At 40.0% G+C, this 27,838-nt stretch overlaps 2 long non-coding RNA genes across 5 annotated transcripts; both read left to right on the top strand.

The window, feature by feature from the left end:
- The first annotated feature begins 19,359 nt into the window (after positions 1-19,359).
- LOC110886030 lies at positions 19,360-21,850 on the top strand. 2 transcript variants are annotated; one of them, XR_002562559.2, is made up of 7 exons: positions 19,360-19,519; positions 19,608-19,997; positions 20,085-20,233; positions 20,371-20,480; positions 21,359-21,444; positions 21,546-21,687; positions 21,769-21,850. It is a non-coding gene; the product is annotated as an uncharacterized LOC110886030 (long non-coding RNA). The 2 variants fall into 2 exon arrangements; XR_002562564.2 differs by lacking the exons at positions 21,359-21,444; positions 21,769-21,850 and having other exon boundaries at positions 19,361-19,519; positions 21,546-21,686.
- Positions 21,851-21,935: 85 nt separating this feature from the next.
- Positions 21,936-24,720, top strand: LOC110886031. Of its 3 annotated transcripts, none has more exons than XR_002562565.2 (6): positions 21,936-22,051; positions 22,368-22,522; positions 22,781-22,862; positions 23,108-23,646; positions 23,790-24,171; positions 24,255-24,720. It is a non-coding gene; the product is annotated as an uncharacterized LOC110886031 (long non-coding RNA). The 3 variants fall into 3 exon arrangements; XR_002562567.2 differs by having other exon boundaries at positions 22,368-22,663; XR_002562566.2 differs by having other exon boundaries at positions 21,942-22,051; positions 22,374-22,522.
- Positions 24,721-27,838: the final 3,118 nt, after the last annotated feature.

Genomic DNA, 27,838 nt, shown 5'->3' with positions numbered 1-27,838 from the left:
TACACATGTGCAGTTGTGCACTACACAAAAAACTTTTTTTTTTTTGAAATTTTTTTTATATAAAAAAACCTGCGAAAATTATTATGCAAAAAAAAAAAATTTTGTATGTTTTTTTGGCTTTTTTAGTTAGTTTTCAAGTTTTCACAATAACTAGTGGTTTTCATTTGAATCTTCCCCTATATACATATACACACACAAATTATTATCATTAAATACATAAAGAATAGTAAGAAGCAATATGTTAAAATGTCATAAGAATATCCGTCGGAGGCATCATAGTTAATATTGTGTTTGTCTCTTTCGGTAGCTTTATTCCTTTTTAGAAAACTAATATGTTAAAATAATTATCATTTTATTTTATTAAGATTTCCAAAGTTGATAATAATTAAGATATAAAACTAAAGTGCACGACTAACGTCAACTTAAAACCATGCTTTCTAATCGAGTATAATTCTTAATTTCAGATAGACATTTCAAACTATTTGAACCCAGTGTTTTAAAGAAGAATAATCGAGTCGTTAGATCGAGTTTAACATTTGTCTGTCTTCGAACAAAACCTAGTCACCGTTGAGCCGAACCCAAGCCAACCCACATAAGAACGGTCCTGATGTTGATGATGTTTTTCAAATAACTGGTAGACGAGAGATACAAATAATATGAAACAGAATAATAAAGTAATGTGACACATTGTACCATCTACAATGTCACAAGTCACTTAGGAATGTACGCACAATGGTGTTGTAATGTAAGTCCTATATGGCTCTATGTTAACGTAGTAAAATTTTGATTTTCTCTTGATATCCATACTTTACATTTATATGTTACAAATATGGGAAACTACCGAAATATTTTATATATATTTTTTCAAGAATTTTCCAAAACATTTCTAAAGTAGTTTTAGCCGGCATTTAAAAGCGGGGGCAGAGCAGTGCTTTTCTAACAGTCTCACCCAAAAGTGTATGCTAAATCCCATTAGACCTGATGTAACAATTTCTGATAAAAGGAAATAAGGCTGACAACTTTGATGAAGACTAAATTTCCTTGGGTATTTTAAAACTAATATCAGTCAACCTAAACTATTTTAGTAATTTTCCCTACAAATAATATTAAAATTATCACAACATGGTTCAACTTCCGAATATTTAACACGAGTAAAAATATGATTTTACATGAAACAAATAACATATTTTTCCACGTCTAAAAAAATATAACATATTTTTTTTAGCAATATAGACGACTCAAGAGGCAAGCACAATTGATATGATACTAAATTATTATACAGAATTTTTTAAATATAAAAAGAACATATTTCATTTGTTACTATATAGTAATTTTGTTTTAGTTATTCTATATATATTTCTTAAACTTTTATAATAGTTACATAGTAAATTAAACTATTCCAAAAACCATAATTGATTTGATCAACTTTAAATACCATTTTTTTTCTCACGTTGAGATAAAATATTATTTTAACCTTCGAATTTCTGTGAAACATTTTAGGAGTCGTTTTTGCATTTAAGAATTTGAAAAGAAATCCTATATAATTATACATTTAATATATTGAAGAAACAGTGATCTAATTAGGGAGTTAATTAGATTGGTTTATGTTCCTTTCATGATGGTTAATCTTCTTAAGGATATTTGAGCTCCGACTTGGTAATTAATCCTGCAAAACAGAACACCGTTACTCGTTAAGAGGGGAATGTGGGGGTTTCCCTCTTAACCAGGCTCTGGCGTGAGAATAAGCGACTGCTTTGAGAGTAATTAAGTGTAAAGAGTGAGAGACGAGGGAATAGAATGTTTTAACCTGTGGAATGAGGTCTCTATTTATAGCCGGAGAGGTGTAAGGGGTTATGGGCTGATGGGCCTTGGGCCAGAAGCGGACAACAAAACGGATATGCTCTTTGTCTCACTGGCGTCGACAGCTTAGTGGCTTCTAGACGTTCGTCGGTGCTGGCGCACCTTGATTGGAGCCACGTGTCATTGTTGTCGGCCTTGTTGTCCTTCTGTCATCAGCAGACAAGTGGAGATCGTGGGACAGTTGTCTCCGTCCTCTGATTGGTGCCACGTAGGCGTCCTTGTGTACTTCTCGTCAGGCGATCGTGGCGCACGATTGACCAGGGCCTGCTAGACGCTCATTGGCTCCTTTTACTGCCACTTGTACCTTATGTACCACTGTACGTAGCCGTGCGCTTCCCTACTGAGTGGCTCTTGCTGGACAACAAACTAACCCGCGCGGGGTTAGCATGCTCATTTGTTCCGTTGTTTTTATGCTAAGTGCTGATATCTGGGCCTCTTGTGAGCCTTGCCTCGCGCGGGACAAACTACAACGTGTGTAAGTCGCGCGTGGATATTATTAATAAGCTTTCTGAAATAAGGAGTATGGTTCCATGCGCAACCTGGTGGAGGTTAGCGCGACTTTTTGGGACCATACCCCTTCAAGTCCCCCCAGTCCAGTGCTGCACCATGCGCAACGCAAGTGGTTGGAGCTCTGGACTTAATAAAATTAAGCGAAATAAGTGCAATAGGGGAAATGTTCTTTTGATCCTGGTTGGTGTGGCGCATGTGAAATGTTGTTTTCAATTGCGCAGGCACCAATGCAGGTCTTTTAGGGTTGTCGTTTGTCTGATTAGGCGCGCGGTTCGTGTAACCTCTGCATGAAGTTACTTGCGACTTTTATGGCGGGAAACTTCGAAATTTGAACTTCTGACGGGTTGGTGAGATAAGTCGCTGAGAGCGACGTTTGAGTTGACCCCTGGCACAGGTGTCATCATGCCGCCTGCGGCGGTTGCACTTCATGTCAGGAGAGTGCGGCCCACGCGCGCGTGGTAACCGTCACCCCTGGTTTTCCGCTTGACGTGGCAACCTCCTGTTGGTTAGCCTAGCGGCGAACGCGGCACGGTTACCCATCGCATTAAATGCGATGGGTATATATATCCGAAGAGAAGGTGAGAGATTCTCACTTCTCTTCGTTTCTTCTCTACTTTCCTCTCAAGAACTCTTTGAATCTTCAAAGTGTTCTTCATATCTTCAAATCTTCAAACTTTTCTTCGAGTTTTTTCCAGATCTTTCTGAAAAGATGAATGAAGAACATCAGGAGGTTGCTGTTACTGAGGAAGGGCCAGTTCCTGTCCTTAAATGGGACTTAGGTCTCTTCGAACAAATCGTTCGTAGTTTCCGATTCCCACCGGAGTGGGATGCCCGGTATCCGGCTCAGGGCCAGACCGCGGCTGATGCACCACCCGGTTACATCACTTTATACGAAGACTTCTTCCTTCAGGGCAATTTCCGACTGCCGGCGACCAACTTTATGGGCAGTATCCTTCATCACTACAACTTTCATATATCGCAGATGAGCCCACCCGGGATGGTGAGGGTAAGGCACTTCGAGTTCTTGTGCCATTCTCATGACATTGAGCCATCTGTAGATAAGTTTCGTGCTTTCTACCAGTTGCAGAGGACAATGGGGTTCTTTTCTTTTGCGAGCCGTGGTGCGGCGAAGAAGATTTTACTGAACCCACCGAAGAGTTTCCATGATTGGAAACCTAAGTTCTTCTTTATCAGGGAAGAGGTTTTGCCGGTTGCCATGCCTTTTAGGGACTGGACCGAGGCCATACTGAAGGAAGATCTTCCCATTCCAAAAACTGCTCGGTGGTACCAGCAGCTAACCCCAACCCCAAATCGTGTGTTTGGGGAAAATGTGTTGGTTGCTGCTAAGATGAGTGACCAGTGGTTGCCTAGCAGCAGGGAGGTTCCGGTTTTGAAGATCGGCGATCAAGGTTAGTTTCCTCTTTGTTGTTTATTCAGTTGATCTGCTTTAATTGCTACTAACTTACTTAAGTGCATGTTTAGAAGCGCGACTCTATCAAGCTGCCTTCTCGACATTTGGTGGCTCCATGGGCGTTCGCCCATTGCACGATGACGAGGAAAGCTGGTATGACCAGATTAAAGGCAATTTCATGTTTCCAGCTGCTGATGCCTTCGCTTCGCCGCCCACCGCTACTGAAGGTGCGCAATACCCTAAACCTCGTCCTTTGCGCTCTGTGACTCTTGCTGGGAAAGAGACTCTCTATCTTTCCAGCGAGGAGTCAGTAGGTTCTTCCAGCGGAGAGCTAAGTTCCTGGTCTAAAATCTTTGCAGGTGTGTTGCGCGACCTGGGGATTGACCCTGAGGAGAAGAAAAAGAAACCTGTGAAGAAGAAGAAGAAGGTGGAGCCTGAAGTGACCAGCAAGGGCACTGGCCCTAGTCACGCGACAACTGCTGCTGTCAAAGGTACTCTTCGCCTTCGTCAACGTGACTTAGATGACTATGTGATCATCAGTGACTCATTTGAAGGCTTGTCACGTGTAGCTAAGGAAAAAACTGGTGCTGGTGGTCGAAAAGCTCTGGGAGCGCGGGTTCTCGTAACCCTGAAGCTGGCGCGACGCCATCTTTTCCTGAAGATGACGAAGCTGAAGAAGAAGATGCTGGTGCCCATCTTATTGGGCGGAAGAGGGGTAGGAGCGAAGCCACGACTGGTGTGGCTTCCGCCCCTACATCTGTTGTGATTCCCGCGGTTGGGAAAACGAGCAAGCTGCGCTCGTTATACAAATTTTCTCCTGGTATGCTCTTCGCTTCTCTTCTTAGTACTTTTCTCTTTGCTTAAATGCACTTGCTTTATTTTTCCAGAAATCAAGAAGAAGACCCCTGAGAAGGGTGTCACGTTCAGTGAGGCTGCGGCGAAGAGACCCAAGATTACCATTAAGTCCACTGACACTGCTGCTCAGGATGCTGCGAAGGCTGCTGAGGCGCAGCGAAAGGTGGAGGAGGGTCGGAAGAGAGAGGAAGAGAAGAAGAGACTTGCGGAGGAGGAGAAAAAGAATGAAGAAGAAGAGAGGAAGAAGAAAGAGGAGGAGAGAAAAAGAAGGGCGGAGGAAGAGCGTTTGAAGAAGGCGGAGCAGGAGAGGTTGGCCGAGGCGGCGAAGAAGAAAACCTTGGAGAAAGAGCTAGAAGCGAAAAAGGCTATGGATCAGCCTCTTAAATCTCAAGGTCCTGAGGTTACAAACCCTACCCACTCCGCTCCTGTCATTACTTCTAAGGGTGCGGGTCGACATGCTTCAAGCAGCGCGAGCTCTGGTGGTGCAGGGGGTTTTAACCCAAACGTGGTCGGGGCGAAGGATACCGTCGGCGATATCTACTATAAAACTTACAATGAAGAAGAACGCGGCGATGCTCCTCACCAAGCCCCTTGGAGCTTAAAGCAAAAAGATACATTTCATGAATTTGCCCCTTGCCGCGAGTGGTTTTTGAATTCGTTTACCCCGGCTGAAGTTAACCGGCAAAGGGCGAAACCCCACGAAATGTTATACCGCACCTTTATACTTGGAGAGGCCAACGCTCGTGCTGCCAATCACCAGATAGTTCGTGAATGGCGGACAATGGTTAGAGAGCGCGCCGACTGGGAGGCTTATCGTGAGCGCTCGTTAAAACGAATAGCTGAGTTTGAAAAGTCTAAGGCTGCTCTTGGTGAGGAGAGAGCCAAATTTGAAGCCGATAAGAGGGCCGAAGCATGGGGCCGCGAGGGCCTGCAAAAGAAACTTCATAATGTTGAAGAGCAACTGGCCAAAGAGAAGGCCGAGTTTAAACGTATTTGTGCCCAAGACAACGAGCGCGCCTACGCGGCTCGACAGAAGATTGTTGATCTTGAGGCTAAAGTTGCTGATTTGACATCGAAGGTAGAGGAGGCGCAGGGAGAAAAGGCTGCTAAGCAGCAGGTGGAGGTTAGTCTTATTTGTTTTCCTTTATTTTGGCTATGTTTTTAACAAACCAGCCTAAGTTGTTTTGTCGGTCTTCAGGTTGAGTTGTCTGAGGTCAAGGTGCAGCTGTCTAATAAGGATAGAGATCTCCATGCCAAGGACGTTGAGATTGCGGAGCTCAAACGTCGCTTGAACGAGCAAATCGACAGATGTGAGTCGTTGGAAATCGACCTGGAGGCCGAGAGGGTTAAGGCTGCTACGGCTGAGGAGGCGCGTGCTGTTAGCACTGCTGCGCTGAATGTGGCCCAAACCAACTACTCCGAGGCTCAAGGCATCGTCGATACACTTGTCTCAGAAGCTGAATGGATGCGCACTCGCGGAGTAGTGCTGGTGAGTACTTTTTACGCTTCTATCTTGTTAAGGGTTATCTTTAACGCTTTTCTTTTGTTGAAGGTTGCCAACTCCATCTTGAATGCTGGTGAGCTAGACCGCGCCGTTGCTGGTCTTACGGATGCGGCGCGTGCGGTGGGTCACCGAGGTGGTTACTTAGAATGTGCCAGTCACGTTGAGCAAATACTAGGGCAAGAATTTGATGTAAGCCATTGCTCGGTGACTGATCGTGCTGATGCTGCGCTTGCACAAGCTGAAAACTCGTATGACAACCTTTCCTTGCCTATCATGGATCTGGTTGTGGAATCCTTGAAGAAAGACGATTGGTGCCAGCGCCTTAAAGCGGTCCTCGATCCACCAGTTACTGTCGAGTTATCCGATGAAGAGCCAGCTGGTGATGATGGTGGCGATGGCGATGATGATGGCAATGATGATGATGGCGATGATGATGGCGATGATGACGGCGATGATGATGGTGACCGTCATGTTGAATAGGGTAGGCTGTTGATAGGCTTTTATGCCCTTGTAATTTTCTTTTGGTAGTTGAATGTACAATGCTGCGCTGTTGCGCAAGTTTTAAATGATATGAAAGATATTCGTTTTTTCCGTTGTAATTATTGCATTGCTATAAAACTTAGGTTAAATTAGCTCGAATAAATGGAAGTGTCCTTTATATAAAAGGTTACCGCCCGGTCTCGCGCTTTGTTTGCGGAGGACCTTGGAGGCGATTTGAACAAACTCTGAGATGCTGGAGTGTTTTCGCGCTAATCAAAAGTTTAGCATGCATTTGTAACGAAAAAATGTAATAGAAAAACATGTCGTATGCGTTCATTAAGTCAAAAGTGGGCGCGTAGGCCTTCGTACATAATTGCTAGTGGCTTATAGCCGACGTAGGGAATTAAACTGGGGCGCAAGGCCGGAATAGATTACATATAACATTTGCGCAGTTGTTGCGCATTCCATGTCCTTGGTAAGATGTGGCCCTCTAGGGTGCGTAATTTGTAGGCCCCTTTTCCCAAGACCTCATGTATCAGATATGGGCCTTCCCATTTAGGTGCCAACTTCCCTGGGCGTTCCGCATTTGACGCTTCATTGTCGCGAAAGACGTATTCCCCTGGGGTGAAGGTACAAATGCGGACTCTTGTGTTGTAGTACCTTTCCAACTGGGTTTTATACTTGGCCTCTTTGATTCGCGCGAGCTCGCGCCTTTCTTCTAACAGGTCCAAGTCCAGGCGCCTTTCTGCTTCATTGTCAATTGAGTTGACCGCTGTCATACGTGGTGAGGGTAGGCCAATTTCCGCCGGGATAACCGCCTCTGAGCCATATACCAAGCTAAAGGGGGTTTCGCCGGTACTCGTCTTTGGCATGGTTCGATGAGCCCATAAAATGCTTGGGAGCTCATCAACCCATCCTCGTCGCCTTGTTCCCAATCTGGCCTTTATTCCCTCGACGATGCATTTGTTCACGCTTTCCACTTGTCCGTTGCCTTGGGGGTGCGCAACGGATGTGAAAGTGTGTTCAATGTTCATCTCCTTCATCCACTTCTTGAGATCATCTGATGCGAAGTTGGTGCCATTGTCAGTTACGATCTTGAGCGGAAGGCCAAATCTGCATATGATGTGCTCCCAGATGAACTTGCGCACAATCATAGCTGTGGTGGATGCAAGGGCTTTGGCCTCTACCCACTTGGTGAAATAGTCGACAGCCACTATGATAAATTTTACGGCGCCGGGAGCATCCGGGAAGGGTCCCACCATGTCAATTCCCCATTGCTGAAAGGGCCATGCGGTGGATACAGGGATAAGATCATTTTTAGGGCGCAGTGTTTTTGGAGAATGCCTCTGGCAAGAGTCGCATTTGCGGATCTCCTTCATTGCGTCGACATGCATACCGGGCTAGTAGTAACCGGCGCTCATGATCTTTGCGACAACCATCCGTGGTCCGGAGTGGATGCCGCAGATCCCCTCGTGGATCTCCCTTATCAGGTATTTCGCATCCTGAGGGTCCACACAGCGTAGCAGTGGCCCTAGGAAGGATTTTCGGTACAAAATACCGCCGTTCATTTCGTATTGTAGGGCTTTGTTTTGGATCTTCCTTGCTTCCGCTTTGTTTTCAGGGAGCACCCATTCTTGCAAGTATTGGATGATTGGGGTCATCCACGATGGTTGCCCTGCTTCGATCACGTTCACTTGTCGCAGTAATACCGATGGATTCTTGAGTACCTCTATCCTTACATCCTTGGCGAGATGTTGAAAGGAAGTCGAGGCAAGCTTGCTCAAGGCATCGGCAGGCTTGTTTTCTGAGCGATTGATATGTATAACCTTGTGAGTTTCGAATTGTTGGAGCAATTCTTTCGCTTGTTCCAGATATAGAGCCATGACTTCTCCCTTCGCGTCGTATATGCCGTTTACTTGACTGGCTATCAGGAGTGAGTCAACATGTGCGCGCAAGTTTTTTGCTCCCATCTTGATGGCGAGGCGTAAGCCTGCCGGAAATGCTTCGTACTCAGCCTCGTTGTTGGTGTTTTTGAAGTCCAACTTAATGGCGTAAGTAAACTCGTGATTCTCTGGGCTCACCAGGCGCAATCCTGCTCCCGCGCCATCTTCATTTGATGCCCCGTCGGTGTAAAGCATCCAAGTTTCATCTGTTGTATCTTTTTCGGGAGTCTCTATCAGCTCGCACTCCTTGATTTTATCGGTCGGCACTTCTGTGATGAAGTCGGCGAGGACCTGCCCCTTAATGGCCGGGCGCGGCCTGTAAAAGATGTTATGGCCGCCCAGTTCAATGGCCCATTTTGCCAACCTGCCTGATGTCTCAGGCTTCTGTAGTATGGTGCCAATGTGGAAATTTGTAAGCACAGTTATCACATGGCCTGTGAAGTATCGGCGCAGCCTTCGGGAGGCGTGTAGTAGCGCAAGAACCAGCTTTTCCATTGTGGAATATCTTGTTTCTGGGTCAGTGAGTACCCTGCTGACATAGTAGATCGGGGTTTGTACCCCGTTTCTGTCGACCAATAATACTGACCCTACTGCCTTATCCGAGGAGGACAAGTACAGTACGAGAGGCTCCTTCTCAAATGGTGCAGTCAGGGTAGGGAGTTCGATCAGACACGCTTTCATTTGTTGAAAAGCTGTTTCGGCTTCCGGGGTCCATTTGAACTCTTGCTTCTTCACACAATTGCGCAACGTGCTGATGAAGGGATACGACTTTGCGGCGTGATTGGAGAGAAAACGATTAAGCGCGGCCAGCCGGCCGGCTAGTCGTTGCATTTCCTTGATGTTTCTCGGTGAGGGCATTCGTTCTATAGCTTGTACTTTCTCTGGATTCACCTTGAAACCGCCGTTTGTGACAATGAAGCCTAGAAACTTCCCTTCTTCCATGCCAAAGGAACACTTGGCTGGATTTAGCTTCATATTTACGCTGCGCAATGAGTTGAACGTTTTCTCGATGTCTTTCAACATTTGGTCCTCCTCGGGACTTTTAACCACTAGATCATCGATATAAACCTCAATATGCTTTCCGATGTCACCTGCGAAGGTCTTGTCCATCAAGCGTTGATATGTCGCGCCTGCATTCTTCAGGCCAAAAGGCATCAGAAGATTCCAAGATCCGTTCTGAACGCTGTCTTGTCTTCATCTTCTAGCTTCATCTGCACTTGATGGTATCCTTTGTAGCAATCCAAAAAGCACTTCCATCGGTATGGCGCGAGAGAATCTATTTTTTTATCAATCTCAGGCAAGGAATAGCAATCCTTTGGGCACGCCTTGTTGAGATCAGTGTAGTCTACGCACATGCGCCATCCGCCATTTGATTTTTCGACCATCACGGGGTTCGCCACCCAACTCTGATATCTTACCTCTCGCAGGATCCCGGCTTTGAGCAGCTCACATACCTGCTCGTTCAATGCTTTTGTCTTGTCTGCCCCTAGGCTGCGCCTTCTTTGTACCTTTGGCTCGACAGATGGGTACGTGTTTAAGCAATGCTCGGTGATGTTGCGCGGGACACCGGTCATGTCTGCCGGTGTCCAGGCAAATATATCCATGTTTCGAAACAGCAGTTGCTTTAGACGTGTTCTGATGTCTGTCGAAATGGCGTGGCCAATTGTCACAGTCTGCTCAGGGTATTTTCGGTTTAAAATCCATTTCTCTGGCTCGGTCGTGGAGACCTTCGCCGCCTTTGTTGGGCGCAGCTCTTCAGTTGACATTACTTCTTTCTTGGCATATATGATTGCTACTCCTGTCTTGGTTAGGAAACCTATCGCAGAATGAGGCGTTGAAGTCACCATGTTTAACTCGCCTTGTGTTTCCCTACCAATAAGCACATCATGCCTCGATTTCACTGGCATTACCATGAAGTTCACATTTGTTGTTCTTGAGTGTTTCCCGTCAGAGAGCGTGACGGGAAAACTTATCTGTCTGAGAGGAAAAACCATCTCGTTGCAAAATCCAGACAAAGGATAATCGACAGGTTCGAGTCGCGCTTTATCCTCTTCGTCCAACTGATTGAAACACTGTTCGTAAATGATGTCGGCAGTACTTCCCGTGTCTATGAATATGTAGTCAGTTTCATAATGCCCGATTATGCCGGTGATGACCACAGGACGTGTGGCGCGAGGTCCGCCGCGCACTACCGGAAATATAACTTGCTGCTCTTGCCAAGAAGGTTCATAAGGGCGTTTGCCTTTCTCTTTCGCGCTGTACCTGGGTCCGTTGACCATGTGAGTCTCTAGTCGTCGGACCTTTTTGTGGTTCCCTTCATCGTGGAGCTGGAGTTGACGGGTTTCCTTGCGTACATTCTTCACTAAATGGCTTAGCTTACCGCTTTTGAGCGCTCTCTCGATTTCTTGGCGCAAGCTAGAACAGTCGTCGGTTAGGTGCCCTGAATCTTTGTGAAAATCGCAGTACAAGTTGGGGTCTTGCCCTTTCTTGTTTGTCATTGGTCTGGGCGCCTTGAAATCGACATTCTCCGTCATCAATACCTCCTTTGGAGTTTTCGTGAGCGGAGTCCAGTGTTTGTCACGATTGTCGTCTCTGACCGCCTTCTTGTAACCGATTCGGTCAATCGTTTCTCGCGCATCTTCTCTGTAGCGCGGCCTGTCGTCACGGCCTCTTGGTCTCTCAGACTTCCAGTCATGACTCTTATATTTGTTACGCTTGTTGTTGTTATCGCGCGTACTTCCTCTTGAAAATCGATCTTCTGGGTAGTAGCCCTTTCCACCAGCAAGGGACTCCTCAGTTTGCGCGACGATTTTTGCGGCTTCCATTAGTTTATCCCACTCCTTTGGCATTCCATCTTTGCCTGTGATGGTTCTAATGAGACTATCGCAGCGTATAGCCTTTTTGAAGTGACAGCGCATGAGTTGCTCACTGACGCCGCCTATTTCCAGACATTCTTTGTTAAAACGCGTGATGAAGTCCTCCAGACCTTCACCATCTCTTCGCCAAATATCTTCTACTTCGGCTGTGTCACGTTGGTAGCGACGTTGTTGGCTAAAGTAGCTTAAGAATTGCGTCTTGAAATCTGTCCATGATTTAATCTTCCCAGGCGGAAGGCTGTCAAACCAGGCGCGAGCCGCTCCGGTAAGAGTTTGAATGAACAGGTGGCACCACATGGGCATGTTCCAACCTCCCATGCAGCCCACACTCGTGAACGTTCTGACGTGATCGTCTGGGTCAGTCAACCCATTGAATTTCCCAACAGTTGGGGGTAGCTTCTCTCATGAAAGCGGCGCGAGTGCGATTTTCGGGATAAACTTGGAGTGTTCCGCAGCTTCCGCTGGTCTGTACGCCAGGCGGAAATCTCTTTCAGCTTCTTCTGTGTAGCCAATGTGTTGTCTTGGCTTGTAGTACTCATGGTTTTTTGGTAAACGATTAAAGACTGACGATTCTTCGTCACCTTCCCATGTGGGATCATATGGGTCCGTTTCTTCCCATTCGTTGTTCATGTTGCGCGGCGTGAGCCGGCTGTGAACAGGGCCTCGTTGAAGGTTCGACGGATAGTCGTAGTAACTATCCGTTTCCCCTCTTGTATCGCGCGTGTCTTGTGCGCTTAAACGTCTTGTAGGGGGAGGCCTGTTGATTCTGCCTTGTATATTGGCTGGTGGGGGCATTTGGCGCACCCCCTGACTCTGAGGGGTGACCAAGGACGGTTCTGCCGTCAAAACTGCTTGCTGCGCGATGAGCGATTGGTATGCTGCATTGATAGTGGCGATGTTCTTGGCATACCACGAGGCTGGGGTTTCGCCTTCTGGTAAGCCAAGTAATGCAGATACATTTTGAGGTGGCGCTGTGTTCGAAGGTCCTTCTCCGTTCCCTGGGGTGACCACTTGGGTGATGCGGGTGAAGCTCCCGCGCGGACCACCAGTATTGTTGATTTCAACTTCGCCGATTTCTTCGATTTGTTGGGCTTGGAAGTTTTGGATTCCTTCGCCCAACGCCGTGTTAGAGTTGGTTCCGAAACCGAACTCTGGGATGATTCCTTGACCAGTCATAGTCGAAGGAAGAAAGAGGTGTCAAAGGCTCAAATAAAAGAAGATGAGGGTGGTTATAGAAAAAATCGGTGGGCGCCAATGAAGAAACAGTGATCTAATTAGGGAGTTAATTAGATTGGTTTATGTTCCTTTCATGATGGTTAATCTTCTTAAGGATATTTGAGCTCCGACTTGGTAATCAATCCTGCAAAACAGAACACCGTTACTCGTTAAGAGGGGAATGTGGGGGTTTCCCTCTTAACCAGGCTCCGGCGTGAGAATAAGCGACTGCTTTGAGAGTAATTAAGTGTAAAGAGTGAGAGACGAGGGAATAGAATGTTTTAACCTGTGGAATGAGGTCTCTATTTATAGCCGGAGAGGTGTAAGGGGTTATGGGCTGATGGGCCTTGGGCCAGAAGCGGACAACAAAACGGATATGCTCTTTGTCTCACTGGCGTCGACCGCTTAGTGGCTTCTAGACGTTCGTCGGTGCTGGCGCACCTTGATTGGAGCCACGTGTCATTGTTGTCGGCCTTGTTGTCCTTCTGTCATCAGCAGACAAGTGGAGATCGTGGGACAGTTGTCTCCGTCCTCTGATTGGTGCCACGTAGGCGTCCTTGTGTACTTCTCGTCAGGCGATCGTGGCGCACGATTGACCAGGGCCTGCTAGACGCTCATTGGCTCCTTTTACTGCCACTTGTACCTTATGTACCACTGTAGGTAGCCGTGCGCTTCCCTACTGAGTGGCTCTTGTTGGACAACAAACTAACCCGCGCGGGGTTAGCATGCTCATTTGTTCCGTTGTTTTTATGCTAAGTGCTGATATCTGGGCCTCTTGTGAGCCTTGCCTCGCGCGGGACAAACTACAACGTGTGTAAGTCGCGCGTGGATATTATTAATAAGCTTTCTGAAATAAGGAGTATGGTTCCATGCGCAACCTGGTGGAGGTTAGCGCGACTTTTTGGGACCATACCCCTTCATATATTTAATTACGTAGTACATAAAAGTTACTTTTAAGTTTATTATTGCTAATGAAAAAAAAAACGTTTTTGAATAGTTAGAGCATCTTCATCTCCGGACCAATTCGGATCGTCACATTTATCTCTTTTACCTTTCCTCGTCACATACTTGTCAGAACTCAGTTCGAGTTCTCAGATCTAGAAGCCACCTCAGATCTGGATGAGTGTTCTTCTCTGCGTTATATATGCTCTTCTAAAAAGGTTGTCTACGATCAACAATATATCATACGAATACAGAAAGTTAAAAGAATATCCCATATATTTTACTATTATAGTATATTCTAATTTTAGAAGATCTAAATTTTTAAATATATTTTAAGTCTCTAAGGGGTTGTTTTAGCTTTTAATGGGACTCTTAATGGTTCAGCACTTAATGGTTCAGACTGTTTTTTTCTTGAGCAGATGTTTGAATGGTTAAGACATTTATCTCTGAATGGTTAAACCTTATACTGAGTCTTAATGGTTAAGACATCTAATCTGAATTGGTCAGACATTTGCCTCTGAACAGTTAAGCATTATACTGACTCTTAATAGTTCAGACCTCTTACTGGTTCAGTACTTAATGGTTCAGGTCTCTTACACATTCAGCAATTAACCATTCAGAAGTTATCAAACAATCCCTACATCCCTAAATCTGTTAATGTATCTAGTAGTTTATCTTGGATCTCTAAAAAGATCATACTACCTAGATTTCTAAAAATGATAATAATAATAATAATAATAATAATAATAATAATAATAATAATAATAATAATAATAATAATAATAATAATAATAATAATAATAATAATAATAATAATAATATTGTAAATCTTAATTCAAATATTGGTAACCAAACAAATGAGATTTTTTGTATTTGATCCCATAATTTTGCACAATGAAGCTTTTTTTGCCGCCTTAGACCACCTCTTTTGACACTTGTTTTTGGACTATTATTTGTCTATCACTTTCGACCCACCCTTAAATACCCATCATTCCCTAACCTTATTCTCAACTCACAAAACATCGATTTCCACAGATGTCAATTATACATGCACACCATTATATATAATAAAAGATACGGGTTGCTGACTACAAGCAAAAGCTACAAATAAACGTGTAATGTGGTAGAATGGATTTGAAGATTATACTTTCGTGTGGGTAAGTTTGTTTGTTTATTTACTTTGATGTGTATATATGTTATTCATACGAATACATTATGTCCGTCGCTAGAATGGTAAAATCATCTTATCTTGTTTGCAGGTTTGAAATCTATTTAACATGTGATTGCATTGGTGATTGATCATAAATTTACAAAAAGGTTAAGAGGGTTGATTGATTTGCCTGGCTCCCTGGATGCCATTTAAGAAAATAATGTCAAGGTTTTGACTACTCTTCTTATATGGCACCTGAGGAGTCAGGCAAACATGTCGATTTCACAATTTTTTCTCATTCTTATACCTCAATACAGGTGACGCATTCCTTTTTTTTTTCGTATATATGCAAGTTTCTAAATATGTTGCAATACGGCATATACTTTGCAATCAATCGGTTCATTGATGTCAAAAGAAATACATTTCCTTTAGGAACACGCCCCGGTAGTATTCCGAATGTCAGAGCATTCACATCGGAGCCTTTATCTTCATCTATATAATTTAACCAACATATTTCTCTAGATTATGTTTACTTTTCAAAAACCTCCCACATCCAACTCTCTATCATACTCACAATCACTTATTTTATTATTTGTTTCTCTTTCCAACACACTCACAATTAATATATAGAGGCTTGGACATGAGCCTCTAAATATAGAAGTTTACTTTAATATCTATAAAAATTTCTCTATTATAGAGATTCCAATATAGTGGGGATTTTTGTTGTTTCCTCTATTTCCTCCTCTATATTATATAGAATATATTAATATAGAGGCTTCAATGTGAATGGTGTTACATAGACATAATTTAAAGAGTTGTGTGTAATTTGATGAATCTTGAAAGTTCAAGATCGAATCTATTGGGACATGTTGAGTGAAAAAACTCCAGCGAATTGAAATATTTATATTTTAACTCAATTTTATTTGTTGTTATTGCAAATTGTTTGAGTTAGTGAGTTACGTTGTGTGGCTCAAATTTATCCAAAGATCTCTTTGAGCCCATTGGGCTGGCTTAACATTCTTCCAGTCTTGGACCTTTGTTGAATTGTATGGACTGTGACTCAATTGCTCAAATAAGGTTTTGGGCTTTGTTTTTGTATATTTTTGTCTTTTGGTTTAACCACATTTTTGTTCAGTGTAGTTACTAGTTTTGCCTTATATTTTATTACTTTTCATGAACTCTTAGTAGTGAAATCCTTTTGGAAAAAAATGGAAAAAATTACACCGTTAGTTCTTGTGGTTTCTGTCAAATTTCAATGTCGGGTATTAATCATTTTTTGTTGCAAAAGTCAGGTATTAACGTTCTAATTTGTCACAATGTTGAGTACTAAGGTCAAACCTTGTCACAATGTTGAGTATTATGGCTAAACCTTGTTAACTTTTTTGTTAAGTCTTGCTAAATTGACTAAAATACCATTTGATAATTAGAGAGGCTATTTTTTAATGAAGTACGTTTGACTAAAATAATTTAAAGTAATGTCTTCTATTTTATTTATATTTTTTTATAATATAAAATGGATTTGAAGTTTATTATTTATAAACTCGTGTGGGAATGAGGTCGCATCGGATCAAGAGGCGTTTATTTCAACTCGAATTAAAGATATAACAGATTGAGAGGATGGTGAGAATTTCGAAGTTAAACGGGTTAGCGGATAAGCATAATTTGCAGTTTATACGTGAAACAAATGAGTTGATAGTTTTGATTATGATAGTGATAAACATTAACGGAAAAAAGCAAGTTAAACGAGCAAATTTTACGGATCTGATATTGCCGCAACCGACGACTTTGACGGAGAAGACCCCCTAAAAGGCGGGTTTTCTTTTTGTTTGATTTAACAAGTTTGGTCAATTTGACAGAAACTACAAGAACCAAGGATATAATTTTTTCAAAAAAGATGTTGGAAAAATTAATGTGTACTTAATATCATCGTATCTTAAGATTTTTTAAAAGCATTTAATTTTTAAACAATATGAAAATTAACATTATTAAAAATGTGCGTCAAATGCTTTGACAAATTATTCGAATGACATGATACACTGATTTTTCAAACAACAACGCATTGATCCTAAATTTACCTAAACACCGACTTTAAATATAAAAGTTCAACTACACTTCTAATGATTATGTCATTTCCATAATTTACGATTATATCATTTTCATAATTTCAAGGGGTTGTGTCTTGTGCATCCAGTTGTTTGACATGTCGTTGTATCAATTATTATTTTCTTTAATTGCAAAATGAAGTAAAAGTAAGTGTGTGGCTCTTTGACACATGACTTAGTGGTCTAGTGATATAATGTTTGTTTAATTTAGTGTGGATTTAAATCCTTACAAATGCAATCTAGATGGTACTTAAATGTAAAAAATGATAGTAAAAAAAGTTAAATGGTTAAATGGCCATTATGTTTTCTAAATCAGTTTTCAATTTTGGGAAACTAGAAATCTTATTCTAAAGTTTAATGCAATTATTGTTAGCCCTACAAACTAAACGTTAAATGAACTTTTTATTTTGTAAATCAAAATCGGAACTAGAATTAAATACAAACCATATTTTGTTTAAAAACTATAAGAATCATTTAAAAAGTGATATGTGCATCCAAATCAATTATAAAGAATTAATAAAATAATAACCTAAATGATATCAGTTATATCGAATTCCCTATAATTATGCCAATAGGGCTGTTCAAAAAGCTCGCGGCTCGGAGCTCGCTCGAAGCTCGCTCGGATTTAGCTCGGAAAAAGCTCGCTCGATTTGGCTCGGTTTAAAAGTGAGCCGAGCCGGCTCGGCTCGGTTAGAAAGTGAGCCTAGCTCGGCTCGGCTCGTAACGAGCCGAGCTGGCTCGGTTTGGCTCGCTTTGTAGCTCGGCTCGGTTTAGCTCGAATTATTTTACTTATAATAAGTTTTAATTTTATATACATTATAATATATTACAAAAAAAACTGATTATTATTTACATGTATATAAGTTTGTAATTTGATATTTATGGCATATTTGAAGATTGATTACCATATTAATGAACTAATATTGAATTTTATTGAAATTAAAACTTATTTTACGTTGTTAAACTTGATTTTGGTTTGAATTGTATTAGGTTGAACTTATTTTGAATATATTCTTTTAAATTATTGAATAATATTTTAGGCTATTAAATTTTAAGAGGTATATATTTGTTTTTTTTAATAAAATCGAGCCAAACCAAGCCGAGCCGAGCTAGCTCGGTTTAAAACCAAGCCGAGCCCGAGCTTAGATTTTCAGCTCGGTTTCAAATCCGAGCCGAGCCGAGCCAGCTCGGTTTATAATCGAGCCGAGCCCGAGCTTAGCCTGGCTCGGCTCGGCTCGGCTCATGAACAGCCCTATATGCCAACGACAATCAATTCTTTTTTTCGATCCTCCTTTTGTTTTTAATGTGTTGATATAATTTTGTACAAAGAAACGTGCTAATATAATTCACATATGTGCTAAAATCAAGAGAAAGAAAGTGCTAATATAATTAAGATATGTGCTAAAATCAATTATCTTGTGTAATTTACATGTGCTAATATAATTCAAAAGTACTACTTTGATGGATCTGATGTTTTAGCATGTGCTAGATTAACTTTTTAAAATGCTAAGATATGTTCTTACGGTTTTTAGGATAAATGTGGTTTGTATTGTAACCATCCCATCAAAATCGTGCATCAAGATATTATACAACTCACCAACCCTCCCCACCGCCGTTGACTTAGATCACAATAAATCAGGTTTGAAATAATATTTGGTAGTATCAACACTAACATTGAATCTTATTGTGAAACCGGTCACCAAACTCTCAAAATCAGGAACTCTTGTACATCTTAACCATATTGATAACAAATATTACAAACTGCACATGTATCCATCTTTAACAATGTTACTAACAAGTAACAAATATTACAAACTGTGAAGGATACATGGTACAATTGCATAAGAAGTTGGCTTTCTCATATTCAATTGTATTGGTTATGGTTAAGATATGTATATTTTCTAATGATTTTGTCTACAATAAGAAGAAAATTAATCATTTGTTGCCAAAACATATATATAGAGACAAGGAGGGTTATTTTTAGAAGGTTTAACAGTCATAAAAAGCATTACAAAGATTATGGTTGTGTACTTGCAATATGCAAGTTTCTCACATCAATACACATAAGTTGGATGCATCATTACAGTGTGTTAGATGCACGATGTACTTAGGAGGAGGTATTTTTCATTTACGAAACTCATTATAGTAGCAAAGTTAGATGCGCCGTTGTTACAGGTTTTGACGCACATTTGCAGCTAGAATGCCTTAGATTTAAAAGAAAACATTGTTCTTGAAATGCACCCATATACACATGATATAGATGTAGAAATAAAATATATAAACTTATTCTAAGTTTAAAAAGTGACGAACTATAGATATCTATACTACTTTAATAAGGATATAGGAAGGACAGAATGGTAATTGAACAATGTGTTGAAAACACCCTCAATGCACAATGTACAAGTCTTAAGGCATAAAGAAACACAATACTTTTACCCTTCACCCGGATCCATCAAGAGCCGTCCATTTTCTTTCACTTTTTCACACGGATCATAATCTGACGGCTGTTTCTGTGTTCACACGGATCCACCTTTCCCATTCCTTCTCTCTCACAACTCAGATGTCTCGCAAAACTCCAGATCCTCTCTCTCTCTCTCTCTCTCGCTCTACGACTCAAGAACACCATGCCAGATCTCTCATCAGATGCCGTTTCATGACAAGATCGTTGAAGGTCTGCAACCTTTGTTCTAGGAATCTTGAAAATCTTTCGTTATTACAATTTTCTGTAATCATTGTGACCACTACCGGTTGTAATGCAGTGGTTCCGACACCTGAGCTCTGGTGGAGGAGACTAGGGTTTCGGCGAAGATAAAGCCATCGGAGGCTGAACCACCGGTGCAGGTATCATCTTCATCATCTAAACTATCATTGTTGGGAACATGGATGCCGTTTATTGTTTACAATTAGATCCATTGGCAGCTATTGAACCATCTTTCTTCAAGGTGAGAACAAGTTTATCCTATAACTTCTTATTTTTGTTCCACCAAACATTCTATTTTTGTTCCAGCAAACATTCTTATACTTGTAAATTGGAGGTTGAAAACCCAATTAATTGAGATGTACGATAGATTACGGGTCGGAGCGGTTGCAGGCGGAACATATCCAGCAATTGGAGTGGATACAACCTGGTTAAGAAACAGGGCTCGAAGGTAGTAATATAACAATGCAGATTTATATGTTTATCTTTTATTTCACTCTGAATGATATGATTTATAATGTTTTATTTTCACTTGTAGGCGGTATACCTTCCATAAAATGGTCTGGTGTAGATGGAGAGGATAATGTTTTAATTATTGATTTGCTAGGACCGAGTCTTGAGGACCTGTTTGTGTACTGTGGGAGGAAATTTCAATTGAAAACAGTCTTGATGTTGGCTGATTAAAGGGTAAGTTGTGTATACACCATATTTGAACATTGTACCTCTTTTATATGGATGTCACCTTCCAGGTGGATTTATGGTTTTTCACAATTTAGATCTCATAGTTTCAATACTTGCTGATTATTTTTCTTCTATGTGTTTAGAATTTCGAATATATACCCTACAAGAGTAAGAATTTGAAGACTCGAGCCATTGATGGGGAATGAAATGTAAAGAAGCACTTACAAATTTTGGCTTTGATACTGCCTATAAGGTATTTTCTTTTATGTCCTTCGTTTTCATGTCATTGTTATATTCTAATGCTTCTTATATTGTGGTGCATATGTGTTGTATTCCACTTGTTTGATGAATTATCTGTGATAGGTTTGATTGGATTTGTGTTATAGAGATACGTTTTTATAGAGGTTGAAATGAAATGAAATTCAAATTTAAGTTATTTTGCGTTCTACATCGAAAGAAAGAGCTGCATTTTGATCGTCAATTATTGTAGCAAAAAGAACAACAGTATTTTGATTGTTTATGTCAAATATCTAGCCTTTTCAACTGCAAAATATACATTATTTTGCTGAGCACTTTTGCCTATTAGGCTATGCGTATTCCACCTGTAGTTTTTAATCTACAAAGAGTTGTACGTTGATTAGTGATTTCATACGTGAGAGAGCTGACCTTTTATTTAAAGGATTTGAAACACTTACAAATTTTGGGGAAAATTCAGATGGAAAATTCTCAAATATTAGTTTAGGACTTACTGTTTGTCGGTCTAACTTGGCCTGACCCTGTCAGTCTAACCTGGCCTAAACCATTTTAAGTTGGCTGGCCTGATCCGTTTTAAGTCGATGCATCATTTGACATGAACACCACAAAAAAAGATCATTTTCACCAACCATTGGGCTTGGTTTAGAAACCATAGGGGTGGATTTTGCTACGTAATGAAGGATTTAAGGAAACTTGGTATTAATTGAAGATTTAAAAGTTAAATGCTTTACTAATTTTAGATGCTACACATTTATTGATCTGGGGATTTTATCTATATTTGAAATTGTTATCTAAGTTTATAAAAGGTTTAGTTCTCTTTAAAAGGTTTCATTTTGGTGTTGTCTTATATTTCATTGAGTTTTTTGCCATACAAAGGGATCGGCTGGCTCATGAGTCAAAACCATGAGTTAAAGTGTCGTTTGCAAGCTATGGAACATATGTCCAGCTTTGAGATGGTAGCGGTAATTTTCTTTCTGTTATTTATCTTCTATTTAGTCCATAATGATGCTCCTAGGCTTTTTAATGAGTGATTGTTTGACTATTTTATTGTTTCTTACACCAGGTACAAGCATGGCAAAGGTTTGGAAGGTCTAATCAGTGTACAGTGCAACATGGGAAAGATATATGGGATGGATTAAGCAAAGTGGAGCTTCCTGTGGGCTGCAGTCCTCCCTTAAGAATGTTTGGTCTTTTTATTCACAGAGGTTATTTGTTTCAACTCATGCCCTTTTTGTTGGTGTCTTTGTATTATACTTTTATATGTATGTTTACTTTTGTTGCCATAGGAAGTTGGCTTGTGCTGAACAGAATGATTTGATTCACGCATGGGGCATCGATTTTCAACTCGGCTATTGTGCTCAGGCAAGTCATTACACTTTTATAAAATTCATCCATCTATATATGACCTCCCTGCAGTTATGTTGTTACCGACTCAGATTTTGATCACGTGTCTCTACAGGGTGACCGGAAGCAGAAGGTTGGTGTGGTTGATGCTGAATACATTGTTCGTATTAGTGACCCTTCTCTTTGACTGGACCCATCTAATGGAGCTCCTTGCCGTCTGTGAAGGTGAATTTTTTACGGGTCGGGTCAATCGAACTGGGCTGACTCAAAAACAAATGTTGTTGAATTTTACTTATAACTAACGTTTTGAATACAGAACTGCTTCGATATCAGTTTTCAACTGGTATCTGGCCAAAAGTTAAAAAAGCCATATATGTGGTTGAGGACAAGAAAATTTTATAAAAAAATACAGCAATGACTACTGATTAGCGCCTTTTGTTTTCCTTTCTGAATAAAGCTACACTAAATTTTAGATTAATTTAGTATAACTGATTGCTTTATGATGTTCTTTATTTAATTTGTTAAATCTGTGCACCGGTAGTTTCAGAAAAAGAGAACTCGTGTCTTTATAGACATCCAAATGAAAGCTATGAAGTCACTCTTCTAGCAGAAGCAGTTCCTTTTGAGCTCCCTGAGCCAGCTCTTGGAGTAAACTTTGAAAAGAACGAAGCTGTTTGTGGCCAAGATTTCGAAAAGGTACTGTGCTTGTTCTTGTGAATTTTATGAATTTTACGGGTCCAGATGATAGACGCGTTGTTTATGAGAAGGACCCCAGTATATGGTTTCTTGATCACAACTATCATGAGGCCATGTTCTCCATGTTTAAGAGAATCAACGGTAATGCTCAATTTTATAAAAAATACAGCAATGACTACTGATTAGCGCCTTTTGTTTTCCTTTCTGAATAAAGCTACCTATTATAAAATTATGTGCTCATATTGATGTTTGTTGCAGCAAAGGAGCATGTTGTAGGGTGGTATAGCACTGGCCCAAAGCTACGGGAGAATGATCTCGATATTCATGGTCTATTTAATAAGTATGCAATATGATCTTATTCTGATTATAAATTTTCCTTACCAATTTTCAGCAACAAGATCGTATGCACATATTTTAAGCTTACTCAGGATACTTTTTGTAGCATTGTTGGTCCCTTTTACAAAAGTTACCATTTAATGTGGTATAAATGTTAGAACACTTAATTTCACTGTAGATTCTAAAAATTCAAAGTTCAAACATATCTCTCTTTAAAACATTATTAATTTGTTTTATACGCGTGAATAGGCGACTAAACGAGTGGACACGGATGAGGGAAATTGGTCGGGTTGGAACTGAAGAATAGATGGTGACATAATGGTGAATGGTGCCTTCTTTGTGCCGTCTGGTGATGAGTTGAGCGCAATCTATGCAAAGGCGTCGAGTTATGAGCCCAAGTCGGCTGCGCTCGTGACGCAGCTGACCAAGTATGCTATGCTGGAGTCTTTGATGGACCAAGGTATGTGTCTACATAGTACCGTTGGCCGTTGGCCGAGGTGGCGGTCCAGCTCATTTGGCTATATTGTCTCAGCCATCGGACACAATCCATGGTTCGCTTCGGGTCACTGTTCAAGGTGAGGTTATCGAACAATCGTTTGGGGAGGGGAATTTGTGTTTTCTGAACACTACAACGGTTCACAGCGGCTACACTTGAACATGGGATGCATCCATCAATCTTCCCCAAACCCGAATGGCGCGCACTTATGGATGAGTTGGCAGACATTGCCACTAATGAATATCGGTCCATAGTTTTTCCGGAGCTCCGATTCGTCGAAAACTTCCGCGTGGTAATTGTTTTCGAATTATCGCTATACATATTTTTTGTCTATTTTCTTAATTGGATAACTATTATTCAACTTTATTTCATAAAGCGTTTTTTGAGGTTTTATGCATTTTAGTGTGGCCCATTTAACCCGTTATCTTAATGCAGGCAACACCTGAGTTGGAATACGGTCGCATGAACATCGGGCGTCGTCCTTCAAAACGAAAGCCAAGTGGTGGGATTGAATCACTTAGAGCGATCCCGTGGATATTTTCATGGACTCAAACAAGGTTTCATCTTCCCATTTGGCTCGGTTTTGGAGCTGCATTCAAGCATGCTATTGAAAGGACTCAAAGAACATCGAGATGACGAGAGTGATGTACAATGAGTGGCCTTTTTTGAGTGATTCCAATGCACAAACCTGCAAGAAATCATTAAGATCATCACATACGCCTTTTTCATCTCGATTATCTTTTTCACTGGAACTGTAACCGAAGGCAGTTCCAATAGGCTGGTCAATGCATATCAGTTGTCGTACCAATTAGGAATTGTAAGATTGCAGTTAATTTTTTGTTTAATGAACATATATGATGGAAGGTCAATATGCTAATCCCTTGCATGGATTTAATACAGGGAAAAACGTACTGCTGCTGATAGATTCATCCTTGGAAGGACGATATGCTGATGATGATGCAACTGTGGTGGTGGAACTTGCTTTAAGGTGTCTTCAATATGAGGGAAGAGATCGTCCCGATGTCATGTTTCTTCTTACAGCAGTGGTACTTGTATCTCTTCAAAAGCAGAAAGAGGTCAAACCATGTCTTTTACAAGATCATTTGTTTTTAAATACTTTCTTATAGCAGTGGTACCGGGAACCACTGAATGGTTACATTATATCCAGCTTTGTTTGTAACATGTATCCCTAAAGTATCTGCATTGTTCACTTCTAGGGTCAAACACAGTAACTGCAATTGCTTAACAGATAATGATCAACCTCATAGCTGTTACCCAAATAGATTAAGGAATTTGGTTGGTTTTAGTAACTATAAATGTTCTCATGAAAATTTATAATCATAATGCGGGGTATCAATTTGCTTCAGTGGAGTGGATATGGTGGTAGTACTTTGACTTTAAATGTAAAATAAACTACTTCGGATAATAATCTGATTTTTGATTAAAATTATTTAGAGGTTTATGCACTCAGGGAATACACTTTAAGTGACTTTCAAGTTCAACTCATTTGACCATTTCCCTTTTAACAATTATTTTAGTTTATCTGAGTGAATTCAGTTTCAACAAACTGTTGGGCGTTTCAATTCCAACATAGTGAGTGTCCACAATTGTTTCCTATAATCCTATTGAAATTTGTGCTTTTATGATGGGTGACCAATTTGAATGGTATCACTTAGACATAATGTTGGCCATTTGAAAACAAAAACCAAATGTCTTTGAAATGATATAGATTTGAAGCAATACTATAACAAAATCGAGTAACTAACCCATCGTTTCAATTTAAATTCAAAAACAAATGAAACATCAAATCATTGCTCAAGAAAATAACTAAATCCCCATGACATAAACCCACAAACCCGGTTGAATAAGTTGGTCTCTCAAATGACTAACCAAGCCGAATCCGAAACCCACCAAACCCGATTGAATAAGTTGAAATCGTCTAAATTTTATTTTTAAAACATACAAACAACTTGATTTGTAAAAGGGTGTCATCAAGGTTGATTAATTGGCAACTCAAAACAATAATTTATTTGATATCACAAATTATATTAGTCATTTATTTATACAACTATACTACTATATAATACATATTGAAGGGTAAGGTCTTTTCTTTAAAAAAAAAAAAAAAAAAACTCTCCCATTTAAGAGTTTTACAACTCTTAAAGCTAGAGGTAAAATACACAAATATTTAATATTACATGTAAATTATATATGTTGCAAACAAACTAGGTTATGATGCAACCTTTTATTTAACATTCAATGTTTTTTTTTTTCTTATAGATGATTAGTAAATATTCAACCGTGAAATCAAATCATAATCAACCCAAACCGTTGGTAAGGGTTATGTTTGGTTTGGTATTAGTTTTCATATGTTTGATTTTATTTTTATATAAAAAAAAAACGTTATCAATTGTTTAACCTAAAAACCTACAAAAACGGACCCCATAAACATCCTAATAAAATATATCACCAGAGATAGAGATTGACAAACCAACAGAAAACGAGTACCGCATTGTACGAATAAGAAAACTAACATAAGTACTATACAATATATTACGAGACGACTGATAAACTAATGGTAAACGAGTATCCTATTGTAAATCACCACTCCCGCCGCATCGCGCGGGTAAAAGACTAGTAGAAATAAAATATATATCTAAGTTAAAGAAATGACGAGCTATAGTCATAGATATAGAAATAAAATATATAAAACTTATTCTAAGTTTAAAAATGATGAAGTATGAACTAAATTTAATTGAAAAACATCAGCAATGGCAATTGATTCTAGCTCATCAAACCGTAAGGCTAAAGAGTATGGGGGTTATGGTCGGGATATGATTCGCCACATAGAAACATGATCCAAATATCTTTCTATAATTTACAAGTTATAAAATTTAATTGTATAAACACGCATATAAAATTAGATGTATATTGATTGTTATGGCACGACCATTTTATCATAGAAGTCAAAAATTAATAATGCAAATATCAACAAAGTCTAATAAAAATTTATTACTAGAAAATACACTTCTCTTGACACGCGAACAATGACATACGCATATTTTATGACATTCAAAAGTGTATGTCAAGAAAAAAAAATGTAATGGTTTACAAAATTTAATAAGTCTATGACATTATTTTTTGTGTGTCATGTTTTTAGTATCATAAAAAAACAAGATTTATCTTGACATGTAAAAAATGACACACGCTCATTTTATGACATTAGAAAGTGCCTGTCAAGAAAAAAAAATGTCATGGTTTTACAAAATTCAATATATATATATATATGACACACTTTTTTGTATGTCATCTTTTTAGCGTCATAAAAAACAATATCTATCTTGACACGCGAATAATGACACACGTTTATTTTATAACATTTAAATGCGTGTCAAGAAAAAAATGTCATGGTTGTACAAAATTAATCTATTATTAAAAATACACCATGTGAATAGTATTTTAGATACATTCAGACTTCCACGTGTGACACATTGTGCTTCTCATCTTCCACGTACAAAAGAAAGAGAAATTGTAAACGTGATGGGAGAACGGTAAGAGTGAAAGAAAGATCCGGAAGAGAGAGAGGGAGATATCCGGAGCCAGCGAGATGGCCATGGCGGTGGCCCTCCGTCACCGGAGTTTCACTGTGAAACTCCGGTGGTGGCGGCCTATTGCGATGGCGGAATCCCACCTGACCCCATTGAAGCTTCCGGTTCACATGACCTAATAAAGCCTAATATGTCTATTAGATATATTACTTCAAGTCTTCAACTATAGGTCTAGAAACTTAATATACTTTGATATAATTTGGATTTTTTATAAGGCAATGGCCGTGTATGTTTCACGAAGTGGTGCCAACATAAGGGTTACACTCATCTGGATTAACGCTAGGATAAGCACTTAATCCTTTATTTAAATTGTGGTTGTAATGATATTGTAAATATTGAAACCCTTTAGTTTAAACTTAAATCGCAATGGTTTCACATTTCTTGATATTTTTAATTGTGTAGTGTCCATGTCAGCCTGGAGGTACTGAATGCGGCTACTATATGTGTGATACAGTTAATGAAGGAGATAGCTTACGAATGAGTTGAAATACTTGGCAATGATAATGTAAGTTTAGGCATATTTTTGTCTGTATATTAGAGAAATATGTACTTATATATCCAAACAGATGCTTAAATTCATATATTAGGATTAAATTCTGATTTTTAAGATTTATTTTATTTAATTGTTGTCTCAGGTTGGGAAAGGAGTAGAGGAATACTCGGCTGCCGATATGGATGACATTTGCGAAGATTTGTCGACTTATGCGGTTACCTCTATTTTTAAGTGACAAATCGTATTTTAGGTGTTGACGATGTATTGACAAACAATTCTTTTTTTGTTAACGTTAAAATATTTGTAGTATACTTGACAAATGATTGTGTAATGGATTGTTTTGGTAGATATATATACATGTGTGTATTTGTTTTATGTAAAAG

Source organism: Helianthus annuus, chromosome 10 (assembly GCF_002127325.2).
Source record: "Helianthus annuus cultivar XRQ/B chromosome 10, HanXRQr2.0-SUNRISE, whole genome shotgun sequence".
NCBI classification, from domain to species: domain Eukaryota; kingdom Viridiplantae; phylum Streptophyta; class Magnoliopsida; order Asterales; family Asteraceae; genus Helianthus; species Helianthus annuus.
This window is presented reverse-complemented; position numbering and strand designations above follow the sequence as displayed.